The sequence below is a fragment of the Triticum urartu genome, chromosome 1A (genome assembly GCF_056163025.1).
Source record: "Triticum urartu cultivar PI428250 chromosome 1A, HENAU_Tu73, whole genome shotgun sequence".
Lineage (NCBI taxonomy): Eukaryota > Viridiplantae > Streptophyta > Magnoliopsida > Poales > Poaceae > Triticum > Triticum urartu.
This window is the reverse complement of record NC_141873.1, coordinates 8,438,163-8,449,966: the sequence shown is the minus strand read 5'-3', so window position 1 is coordinate 8,449,966 and position 11,804 is coordinate 8,438,163.

The window sequence follows — 11,804 nt, the reverse complement described above, 5'->3', positions numbered from 1 at the left end:
ATGATTTCCAACAAGTCACTTGCCCGTTTCATTGTACCTGAAAACGGGGTCTTAGTCATCCTGCCCATGAGGCATGGCTCGCATGTGTCAAGCGATTCAAAATCAAGTGACTCCAAACATCCATCGATATGGAGTTTCTTCATGCATCTTATGCCAATATGACCTAAGCGGCAGTGCCACAAGAAAGTGGTACTATCATTATTAACTATACATCTTTTGGCGTGAACATGTGTATTACCACGACTGAGATTCAATGAACCATTCACATAGGGTGCATGACCATGAAAAGTATCATTCATGTAAACAGAATAACCATTATTCTCTAACTTAAATGAATGATCGTATTGCAATGAACATGATCTAATCATATTCATGCTCAACGTAGACACCTGATAACATTTATCTAGGTTCAATACTAATCCCGAAGGCAGATGGAGTGTGCGATGGTGATCTCATCAATTTTGGAAACACTTCCAACACACATCGTCACCTCGCCCTTAGCCAGTCTCCGTTTAGTCCGTAGCTTTAGCTTCAAGTCACCAATAATAGCAACTGAACCGATATCCAATCCCCAGGTGCTACCAGGAATACTAGTAAGGTACACATTAATAACACGTATATACTTTGTTGAAGTTGCCAACCTTCTTATCTACCATGCATTTGGGGTAATCCCGCTACCAGTGACCGTTCCCCTTACAATAGAAGCACTTAGTCTCGGGTTTGGGTTCAACCTTGGGTTCCTTCACTGGAGCGGCAACTGGTTTGCCATCCATGAATTTTCCCTTCTAGCCCTTGCCCTTCTTGAAACCAATGGTGTTGTTAAACCATCAACACTTGATGCTGCTTCTTTGATTTCTACCTTTTGCGGTCTTAAGCACCGCGAACAGCTCCGGGATCAACTCTATCCCTTGCATGTCATAGTTCATCACGAAGATCTAGTAGCTTAGTGATAGTGGCTAGAGAACTCTATCAATCACTATCTTATCTGGAAGTTTAACTCCCACTTGATTTAAGTGATTGTAGCACCCAGACATTCTGAGCACATGCTCACTAGCTGAGCTATTCTCCTCCATCTTGTTGGCAAAAGAACTTGTCAGAGGTCTCACACCTCTCAACACGGGCATGAGCCTGAAATCCCAATTTCAGCTCTTGGAACATCTCATATGTTCTATGGCGTTCAAAATGTCATTGGAATCCCGATTCTAAGCCGTAAAGTATGGTGCACTAAACTATCAAGTAGTCATCAGGATGTGTCTGTCAGGTGTTCACAACATCCACAGACGACGTTGTAGGGGTTTGCACATCGAGCGGTGCATCAAAGACGTAAGCCTTCTATGCAGCAGTGAGGACACTCCTCGGACAACGGACCTAGTCCGCATCATTGCTTACAATATCTTTCAACTTAATCTTTCTCTAGGAACGTATTGAAACAGGGAGCTACAACGTGAGCTATTTATCTACAACATATTTGCAAAGATAATTTAGACTATGTTTATGATAATTGAGTTCAATTAATGAACTCTCACTCAGATAGACATCCCTGTAGTCATCTAAGTGAAACATGATCCGAGTCAACTAGGCCGTGTCCGATCATCACGTGAGACGGACTAGTCAACATCGGTGAACATCTTCATGTTGATCGTATCTTCTATACGACTCATGCTCGACCTTTCGGTCTTCCGTGTTCCGAGGCCATGTCTGTACATGCTAGGCTCGTCAAGTCAACCTATGTGTTTCGCATGTGTCCCGAGGCCATGTCTGTACATGCTAGGCTCGACAACACCCGTTGTATTCGAACGTTAGAATCTATCACACCCGATCATCACGTGGTGCTTCGAAACAACGAACCTTCGCAATGGTGCACAGTTAGGGGAAACACTTTTATTGAAATTATTACGAGGGATTATCTTATTTAAGATACCGTCGTTCTAAGCAAATAAGATGTAAAACATGATAAACATCACATGCAATCAAATAGTGACATGATATGGCCAATATCATTTTGCTCCTTTTGATCTCCATCTTCGGGGGTCCATGATCATCATTGTCACCGGCATGAAACCATGATCTCCATCATCGTGTCTTCTTGAAGTTGTCACGTCATCTATTACTTCTACTACTATGGCTAACGCTTTAGCAATAAAGTAAAGTAATTACACGACGTTTATGTTGACACGCAGGTCATAAATAAATAAAGACAACTCCTATGGCTCCTGCCGGTTGTCATACTCATCGACATGCAAGTCGTGATTCCTATTACAAGAACATGATCAATCTCATACATCACATATATCATTCATCACATCCTTTTGGCCATATCACATCACAAGGCATATGCTGTAAAAACAAGTTAAACGTCCTCTAATTGTTGTTGCAAGTTTTTACGTGGCTGCTATAGGTTTCTAGCAAGAACGTTTCTTACCTACGCGAAAACCACAACATGATATGCCAATTTCTATTTACCCTTCATAAGGACCCTTTTCATCGAATCCGATCCGACTAAAGTGGGAGAGACAGACACCCGCTAGCCACCTTATGCAACTAGTGCATGTCAGTCGGTGGAACCAGTCTCACGTAAGAGTACGTGTAAGGTCGGTCCGGGCCGCTTCATCCCACGATGCCGCCGAATCAAGATAAGACTAGTAACGGCAAGATAATTGACAATATCAACGCCCACAACTACTTTGTGTTCTACTCGTGCATAGTAACTACGCATAGACCTAGCTCATGATGCCACTGTTGGGGAACGTAGCAGAAATTCAAAATTTTCTACACATCACCAAGATCAATCTATGGAGTAATCTAGCAACGAGGGGAAGGAGAGTGCATCTACATACCCTTGTAGATCGCTAAGCGGAAGCGTTCAAGTGAACGGGGTTGATGCAGTCGTACTCGTCGTGATCCAAATCACCGATGATCCTAGTGCCAAACGGACGGCACCTCCGTGTTCAACACACGTACATCCCGGTGACGTCTCCTACGCCTTGATCCAGCAAGGGGAGAAGGAGAGGTTGGGGAAGACTCCATCCAGCAGCAGCACGACGGCGTGGTGGTGGTGGAGGAGCGCGGGACACTGCAAGAGACGAGGAGGGAGAGGGGTAAGGCTGTGCCAAGAAGGAGATGTTCTCGTGTGTATGGCAGCCCAAAACCTCAAGTATATATAGGGGGAGGGGAGGGGCTGCTCCCCCACCTAGGTTTCCACCCCTAGGGGTGGCGGCCAGCCCTAGATCCCATCTAGGGGGGCGGCCAAGGGGGGAGAGAGGGGGGCGCACCACTAGGTGGGCCTTAGGCCCATCTGAGCCTAGGGTTTGCCCCCTTCCACTCTCCCTTGCGCCTTGGGCCTTGGTGGGGGGGCGCACCAGCCCACCTGCGGCTGGTCCCCTCCCACACTTGGCCCATGCAGCCCTCCGGGGCTGGTGGCCCCACTTGGTGGACCGTCGGGACCCTCCCGGTGGTCCCGGTACATTACCGATAAAACCCGAAACTTTTCCGGTGACTAAAACAGGACTTCTCATATATAAATCTTTACCTCCGGACCATTCCGGAACTCCTCGTGACGTCCGGGATCTCATCCGGGACTCTGAACAACATTCGGTAACCACGTATATCTATTCCCTATAACCCTAGCGTCATCGAACCTTAAGTGTGTAGACCCTACGGGTTCGGGAACCATGCAGACATGACCGAGATAACTCTCCGGTCAATAACCAACAGCGGGATCTGGATACCCATGTTGGCTCCCACATGTTCCATGATGATCTCATCGGATGAACCACGATGTCAAGGATTCAATCAATCCCGTATGAAATTCCCTTTGTCCATCGGTACGATACTTGCCCGAGATTCGATCGTCGGTATCCCGATACCTTGTTCTATCTCGTTACCGGCAAGTCTCTTTACTCGTTCCGTAACACATCATCCCGTGATCAACTCCTTGGTCACATTGTGCACATTATGATGATGTCCTACCGAGTGGGCCCAGAGATACCTCTCCGTTTACATGGAGTGACAAATCCCAGTCTCGATTCGTGCCAACCCAACAGACACTTTCGGAGATACCTGTAGTGTACCTTTATAGCCACCCAGTTACGTTGTGACATTTGGCACACCCAAAGCACTCCTACGGTATCCGGGAGTTGCACAATCTCATGGTCTAAGGAAATGATACTTGACATTAGAAAAGCTTTAGCATACGAACTACACGATCTTTGTGCTAGGCTTAGGATTGGGTCTTGTCCATCACATCATTCTCCTAATGATGTGATCCCGTTATCAACAACATCCAATGTCCATGGTCAGGAAACCGTAACCATCTATTGATCAACGAGCTAGTCAACTAGAGGCTTACTAGGGACATGGTGTTGTCTATGTATCCACACATGTATCTGAGTTTCCTATCAATACAATTCTAGCATGGATAATAAACGATTATCATGAACAAGGAAATATAATATAACCAATTTATTATTGCCTCTAGGGCATATTTCCAACAGGGGGGGGGCGGTTGGGTGAACAGTTCCCGGTGGGGTGGATGAACAGGACCCCGTGGTGTTGCCTCTGGATGAACAGGACCCCGATCGATCGAGCCGGTTGGGGCTGGATGAACAGGACCCCGTGAAGGGCTGGATGAACAGGACCACCCCGTGGAGGGCAGGATGAACAGTAGACGGTGGAGGGCAGGATGAACAGTAGCCCGTGGAGGGGTGGTTGAACAGGAGCCCGTGGAGAGGGGTGGTTGAACAGTAGCCGGTGGAGTAGCGCGCGGTAGAGGCTGGATGAAGAGGAGCCCGTGGATGAACAGTCGCAGGTGGAGGCTAGAGGAGGTCGACGGTGGATGAACAGTAGCTTGTGGAGGCTGGAGGGGGTTGACGGTGGAGATGAACAATATCCCGTGGAGTCCCGTTTTGCGGTACGCCACACCCTTCCCGATGAATAGGACCCCCGTTTCGACCGTAGCGCTCCAACACAAGTCCGTTTCCTCCATTTTGCGGTACGCCACACCCCTCCCAATCAACAGGACCCCGTTTCGACCGTACGAGGTCCGTTTCCTCCGTTGTGCGGTACGCCAGGCCTCGTTTCCATCGCCTCTTCCGTCCAAGTCCTCCCGATGAACACGACCACGCATTCCGTTCCGACCCAGCCGCGTTGCCTCCCGATGAACACGACACATTCCGTTGCCTCCCCATGAACACGACGACGACGCTATTTCTCCGTTTCGACCCAGCCATGTCAACGAGCCCTCGCCGTACGTATGCGCGAGTAGGCGTTCGAGACCCCACCCGTATGTACACATACGTGACCGTATTTTCTTTCTTGCACCCTGGTCGTTGTACATACGTGTACATGCTACGTGCGCGCCTCTACTACGACACGTGCGCGCCTCTATATCGACCAGTATGTACGTACACGTTCGCGACCAGAATGACAACGCTACGTACGCTTCGACCAGGTGGGTCCCGACTGCCAGACACTTCCTTGCCTGCGAAGATGTAGCTGGTGGGTCCCAACAGTCAGGGGGCGAATCGTTTTTTTTGCCGGACCCACTTCCTTGCGTGCGAAGATGTAGCTGGTGGGTCCCAGCAGTCGGGGGACTGGTGGGTCCCAGCAGTCAGGGGGGCGAATCGTTTTGGTTTTTTTTGCCCAAACGCACTTCCTTGCGTGCGAAGATGTAGCTGGTGGGTCCCAGTAGTCAGGGGGGCGAATCTTTTTTTTTGCCCGGAAGCACTTCCTTGCGTGCGAAGGTGTAGCTGGTGGGTCCCAGCAGTCAGGGGGAAAACATTTTTTTCGCGAAATACGGTGGCCCGTCCGGTGGGTCCCTGCTGTCAGGTGGAGGAATCATTATTTTCCGCGTAATAAGGAGGCACTTCGTTGCTGCCACCGTGGACCCAGCTGTCAGCCTCTCCACGTACAGTCCAAGTCCGATGGAAGTCGTTCCTTGACCACGTTGACCACGCCGCGCCGAGAGCACCAAGGCGGTGGACGACGGCGAGGCCTAGGAAGGGGACGACATGGAGGCAGGGAAGACTCGGCAGTTGTTTCCCACGCGGAGGGGAGTACGACTGTACAAGGGTTTACTGGTTCGTCTGCCGTCGCCGGAGAATAACAGCAGGTGTGGATGAGTAGAGGGATGGCTAGGCCAGCGATGGGAGTACGGTCGGGAGGAGGGAGCAGGCAGTCCCGCCGGCGCTTGTTTGAGCGGCTAGAGCAAAAGGAGCTGGGATTGAGGAAGCACGACGGCCGTTGGATGGACATCCAACAGTCAGTGCTTGTGCGTCAACCTTTTTTAGAAAAGCCTCAAATCTATGGAAAACAGCATACAACCCATCTGCCATTATTTGTAATAATTTACAGCCCATTTGTTAATTCTTAAGGTTTTTTTTTGGAGCCCATATTCTTTTTGTTAACATTACAGCCCATATTGTGGCAACGGTTAAAAAATTGTACGAAATTTTTGCATATTTCGGTGCGGTCCGAACTGTTTTTAATCCCGAAATTTCGAGTCACATTCAAACTAATTTTAAAAATAAATGTATATCAATATAAAATTCAACAAATTCTCCACGCATAAAAATTAATGTCATTTAAAATCTTGAAATGAAAAAAAAGATATTTGAAAACTAATTGCCGGTTTGATGTGTTTTAAAAATGTACAACCCATTTCTCATTACTGATGTGCCATTTTCTCGACCAGCCGAATGAAAGCTCTCCTCGTCTTGAAAGATTTGAAGCCCAACAGGCCTGACAAAGCGACTTACTTGGCAAATCACAAAAAAAACTGGGCTGTGGCCGTGGACCCAGCTGTCAGCCTCTCCACGTACAGTACTCTTCCGATGGAAATCGTTCCTTGACCACGTTGACCACGCCGTGCGGAGAGCACCACGGCGGTGGACGACGGCGAGGCCTAGGAAGGGGACGACGCGGCAGTGGAAGCCTATGCGGAGAGGACTACGAGGGTTCACTGGTTTGGCTGCGGTGTGAGGCTGCCGTCACCGCAGGGCCTGGCCGGCGGTGGGAATAGTAGGGGGCGGTGAGGCCTCTGCGGCAGCACAGCCGGCCACGGGAGGCAGGAGCATGCGGCACGACCCGCTCTGCTTTGGGCGGCTGGAGCAAGAAGACCAGAGGTTGAAGAAGCACTACAGCCGTTGGATGGACATCGTACGGTCACTGGAGGTAGAATTGTTCATATTGACTAAGTTGACAAAGCCCTTCGTCCCCGTCAACTTAGTAGGCCCAAAAGTCAGCCTCCCAGCAAGGTGGGTCCCAGCTAGCCGGGGGAGTATTCATTTTTTTATGCGTAATAAGGAGGCACTTCCGGTGGGTCCGAGCTGACAGCGGGGGGAACGTTTTTTTCGCGAAATACGGTGGCCCGTCCGGTGGGTCCCAGCAATCAGGGGGAAACGATTTTTTTCGCAAAATAATGGTGGCCCGTCCGGTGGGTCCCCCCTGTCAGGTGGAGGAATAATTATTTTCCGCGTAATAAGGAGGCACTTCCTTGCGGCTGCCGTGGACCCGGCTGTCAGCCTCTCCACATACAGTACTCTTCCGATGGAAGTCGGTCGTTGACCACATTGACCACGCCGCGCCGAAAGCACCACGGCGGTGGACGACGGCGAGGCCTAGGAAGAGGACGACGCGGAGCCGTGTAAGACGCGGCAGTGGATGCCCACGCGGAGAGAAGTACGAGCGTTCACTGATTCAGCTGCGATGAGAGGACATGCCATTGTGTGTCATGACTGTCCATGCTTAGATCAGGAGCAGTACATTGTCAGTTTATGTACAGTAGAGTTGGTAGGATGGGTGGAGTGGGTCTCTGCTATGTAATAAGCTGAACTTTGCATTGGTTGCAAGCAGCACACCGAGCATTCGTTGCTGAAAAAGAGAAAACAGAAGAAGGGCATTTGTTGCCTGGAACCACAACTCATGCGTGCCTCCTCTGTTTTTCCTCCTTGCTCTGCTTCTCCTTTAGTTTCAACAAACACTTCGTGTGCGTGTGTGTAACCATAGAGAGAAGAGAGATCAAGGGGCCTGTGAGCAACACGGCCAAGTCGCAGCTCAGCTTATTTCTGCTAACTGAAGAAAAACATGCTACTGACCAAACTGACGGAAAGAAAGCAAACACCTAAAACTGACGAAACTGAAACTTGCTTCAGCAGCTGCTAACTGACAAGGTCATCACCGTGACCCCTTCTGGAATCCCAAGAGCTGGTGTCGATGTGGACTGCAGCATCATTGGCATGTTGTCCAGTGGCATAGAGACTAGCGCCGGCTAGACAAGGGAAGTGGTAGGGAAGATGGATTCATGCCGCTAGATATGATGAACGAAGGAGGTATTAGGCATGAGTGGATACATTTATTTGTTTTTCTCCAATATTTTAGATAGAGTGAAGCTAGATAAAGAGGGAAGCAAATGTGAAAACATATCACATTCCCCTTGACGTCCTAAGGCAGTGAAGCTTATATAGGACTTCTATACATCTCTTCTCTTTGTTAGCTCTTTGTAAGAAAAAATAAATAGTTTGTGAGCATGCGATATGTGTTCAGTCAGTCACTCAGGAACTGTTTGTCATGTATTTTTAATCGCATGTAATTGGATCGTGTGATCAACCAATGTATGCATGTTTACTTTATGATCCCTTGTCGAAAACTAAGTAATTACTGAAAAAGGGTTTCCCCTACTTTGTATTCCAAAACAAACCACCAAAGTACACATTGCAATGCTGGGGCGAGCAGCACAACAAGCCCAAAAAAAAAGAAGAAGAAAAAAAAATGCCAACAACGGCAGCTCGACAAAGCGCGGATGACCCGTGACCGCTGCGCCCTCCGGAAACAAACCACCACAGCCCGAGGCTCTGAACTACCGCGAACTAAGCAGCACCTTCAAGAAGGGATGCGACGCCGACGACGCTGCAGTCCGGACAAGTCCTAGGGTTTCCCCCAGTACGCGGAGGGAGGTGGGGGATAGCTACTCCCGACGGCCTCCAGGAAGGGATAGTGGCACCCGCCGGTGTCACCGCATTGGAGCGGGACGAACCGGCAAGGATTTCTCCCGCACGTCAAACCCCACCAACCAATCGGAGCCGACCAGCCAAACCACCGTCCAACTATGCGCCACGACGGCTGCACCGCCACCAACACCGTCTCGCTGCGAACACCACCACGAGGCCAAGAAGAGCGGAGAGAAGATCTGAGCGACGGGAGCAGCAGCATCAAGGCTGAGCGGGAGGGAACCACCTCCACCGCCATCGTGCGGGAGGCCCGCGCCTCCGGCACCGTCGCGGTAGCCGTCAGGACACGGCAGCAGGGCATACCAGGACACCCCCGGCCCGGCCAGGCCCGAAACGGGCCCGCTAAGCCCCGTCGGCCACGCTGCAGCAAGCTGGCGTCAACGCCGCCAGCCCCCGCCGATCATCGCTGCTCGCCACCGCCTCCAGCCCCCGCCGAAGGGCCCAGATCTGGGCCGGGCGGGCGCCGCCAGCCCGCGCCGCCGCGCAGCCCCGCCGCCAACGGCGCCGTCACCGCCCAGAGCTCGCCCCCGCCGCCGCGCAGGACCGCCGCCGCCTGAGGACACCGCCTGGAGCCGCTCCGTCCCGCGCCGGAGAAACCCTAGATGGGGAAGGGCTGGGGGCCGCCGCCACCAACGCCGCCCGAGCCAGGCCCGAGGCGGGTGCCGGCGACGGCGGCGGGGAGGAGGAGGAGGGAGGGGGACGCGCGCGGGGACAGAGGGAAGGCGCGGCCGGCCACCCGCGGGGGCGGCGCGGTCGCGGACCAGAGAGAGGGGGAGAGAGTCACTGGATGCCTTTCCTCCCGTAATTGCTTTTTCGAAAACTAAGTAATAAAGGGAAATATTGTGTTTGGGAGTGAACTCACATTAAAGTAACGATGAGAAGTTGTGAATGTGCAAGTAGTTGAACGTCCATTGCATTTTGAAACAGTACTCTTGAATGATCTAAAGAAACCACTGTTTCATGTAGTATTATATAAGTTAGTTCAGGTCATGCCAACCATCAGTTAACTAGGAAGTTAGAGCAGGGAGTAGTCCCCACCTACGCATCATGGGAAATGTGTGAAATGGGTTGGAACGGACTCATTTTAGCTACTTTCAAGGCACTGCTAATTTTAGTTGTGAAGAGAGGTAGCATGACAATTGACATCGCAGTGCCGATTATAGTTGTCGGTCTACTGCTAAATGCCTTAGTTCTCCCCTTTCTTTTACACCCCTGTAAGCAGGCCAGGTATTGATCAAGTAAGGAGTTTGCCATTTCTTTCATCATACAAGGACACTGCAAAATCTTTTTACATTTTACTCTGCTTGCATACAAGTGAACAAAGGCTTCAATTTTGAAGACTAAATATAGAACAATGTATTCATTTAAGAAAAAGGGTTCCCCCGCTTTGTATTACAAAGCAACCAACTTTGATACAACCAACGATAGGTGCTGGGGCGGAAGCATCACATTCACGCCCAAAAGAAACGAAAGAGAAAACAAAAAAGAAACAAATGCAAATAGCGACGGAAAACGATGAAGACCCACAATCGCTGCGCCCACTGGAGAATTCCACCACCCTCCAAGCACTTCAGACCGCCGCATACCAAGCAACACCTTCAAGAAGGATCGCGACGCCGACGACGCTGCTGCCCGGACAAGTCCTAGGGTTTCCCCCAGGAAGGTACGGCGGCGCCCACAGACGTCACCGCGTTTGTGTCGGACAAGCCGACAAGGATTTCTCCCGACCATCAACCACCCACGACTCCAGACGATCCATCGTGCGCCACCAAACACGCCGCCCACCAACATGCGCCACCACGGCCGTGCAGTCCCCATCGTCGTCTCCCCGTGGCAAACGAAGCGAGACCGGCGGGAACAGAGAAGGCAACTTGGAACAAGGGGCGACAGCAACTGCAACCACGCGGGAGGGGACAACCTCCACCGCCCGTGGCGGGAACCGGCCGGACGTAGCAACAGGGGCAAACCAGGCAACCGCGACCAAATCGACCGGGGGAAAGGGGAGGTGGAGAAGTGGCCCATGGCCACGACCGGCGTTGTGCCGGCTCCAGCTCCCCCGCAAAACCATGTTTCGCCCTGCGCTGAAGGCCCAGATAGGCCCGGCCGAGCCCGAGACGGGCTAGTGAAGCCCACGTCGCCGTGCTGCCGTACACTAGCCGCCGTCGCCGCCACCCCCGCACGAGTCGCCCTGCTGTCCGCCGGTGACGCCACAGAGGAGCTCCGGCTAGGCCCGCCCAGACCCAGATGGGGCCCAAAAGGGCCCAAATTTGGGCCGGGAGGGCACCGCCGCCAGCCACCGCGACGCCCCGCCGCCAAGCAGCGACGCCACCTCGCCACCCGACACCGTGCCACCCAAGGTGGCACGCCGCCGCCGGATCCACTGCCGCCGAAGTACGCCGTCGCTAGCCGCCCGAGCCGTGGCGTTGCGCGGGGGGAAAGGACGGGGCCGCCGCCGGTGGCACCACACGAGCAAGGACCGGTGGTCCAGGGCAGCGGCGGCGGGAGGGGGAGAAGGGGAGGGGAGGCGCTGGGGAGGGCTGGGAGGAAGCCCCCGGTCGCCCCGCTCGGGGGGGGGGGGGGTGACGCGAGGGTATGGTGGAAGGAGGGGGGAGGGGGGAAGGGAGGGGGTCAGGGGAGGGGAGGGCTAGCGGCGGCGAGCGCCGGCCGCGGCCACGGCTACCCGCAAGAAGGGAGCCGGCGGCGGCGCGGGTGGAACCCTAGGGAGGGGGAGCCGCGCGGATGTATTCATTCAGAGAACTGAAGTTGTAAAAACTGAATCAGTTGCATGCCTAAAGGGCA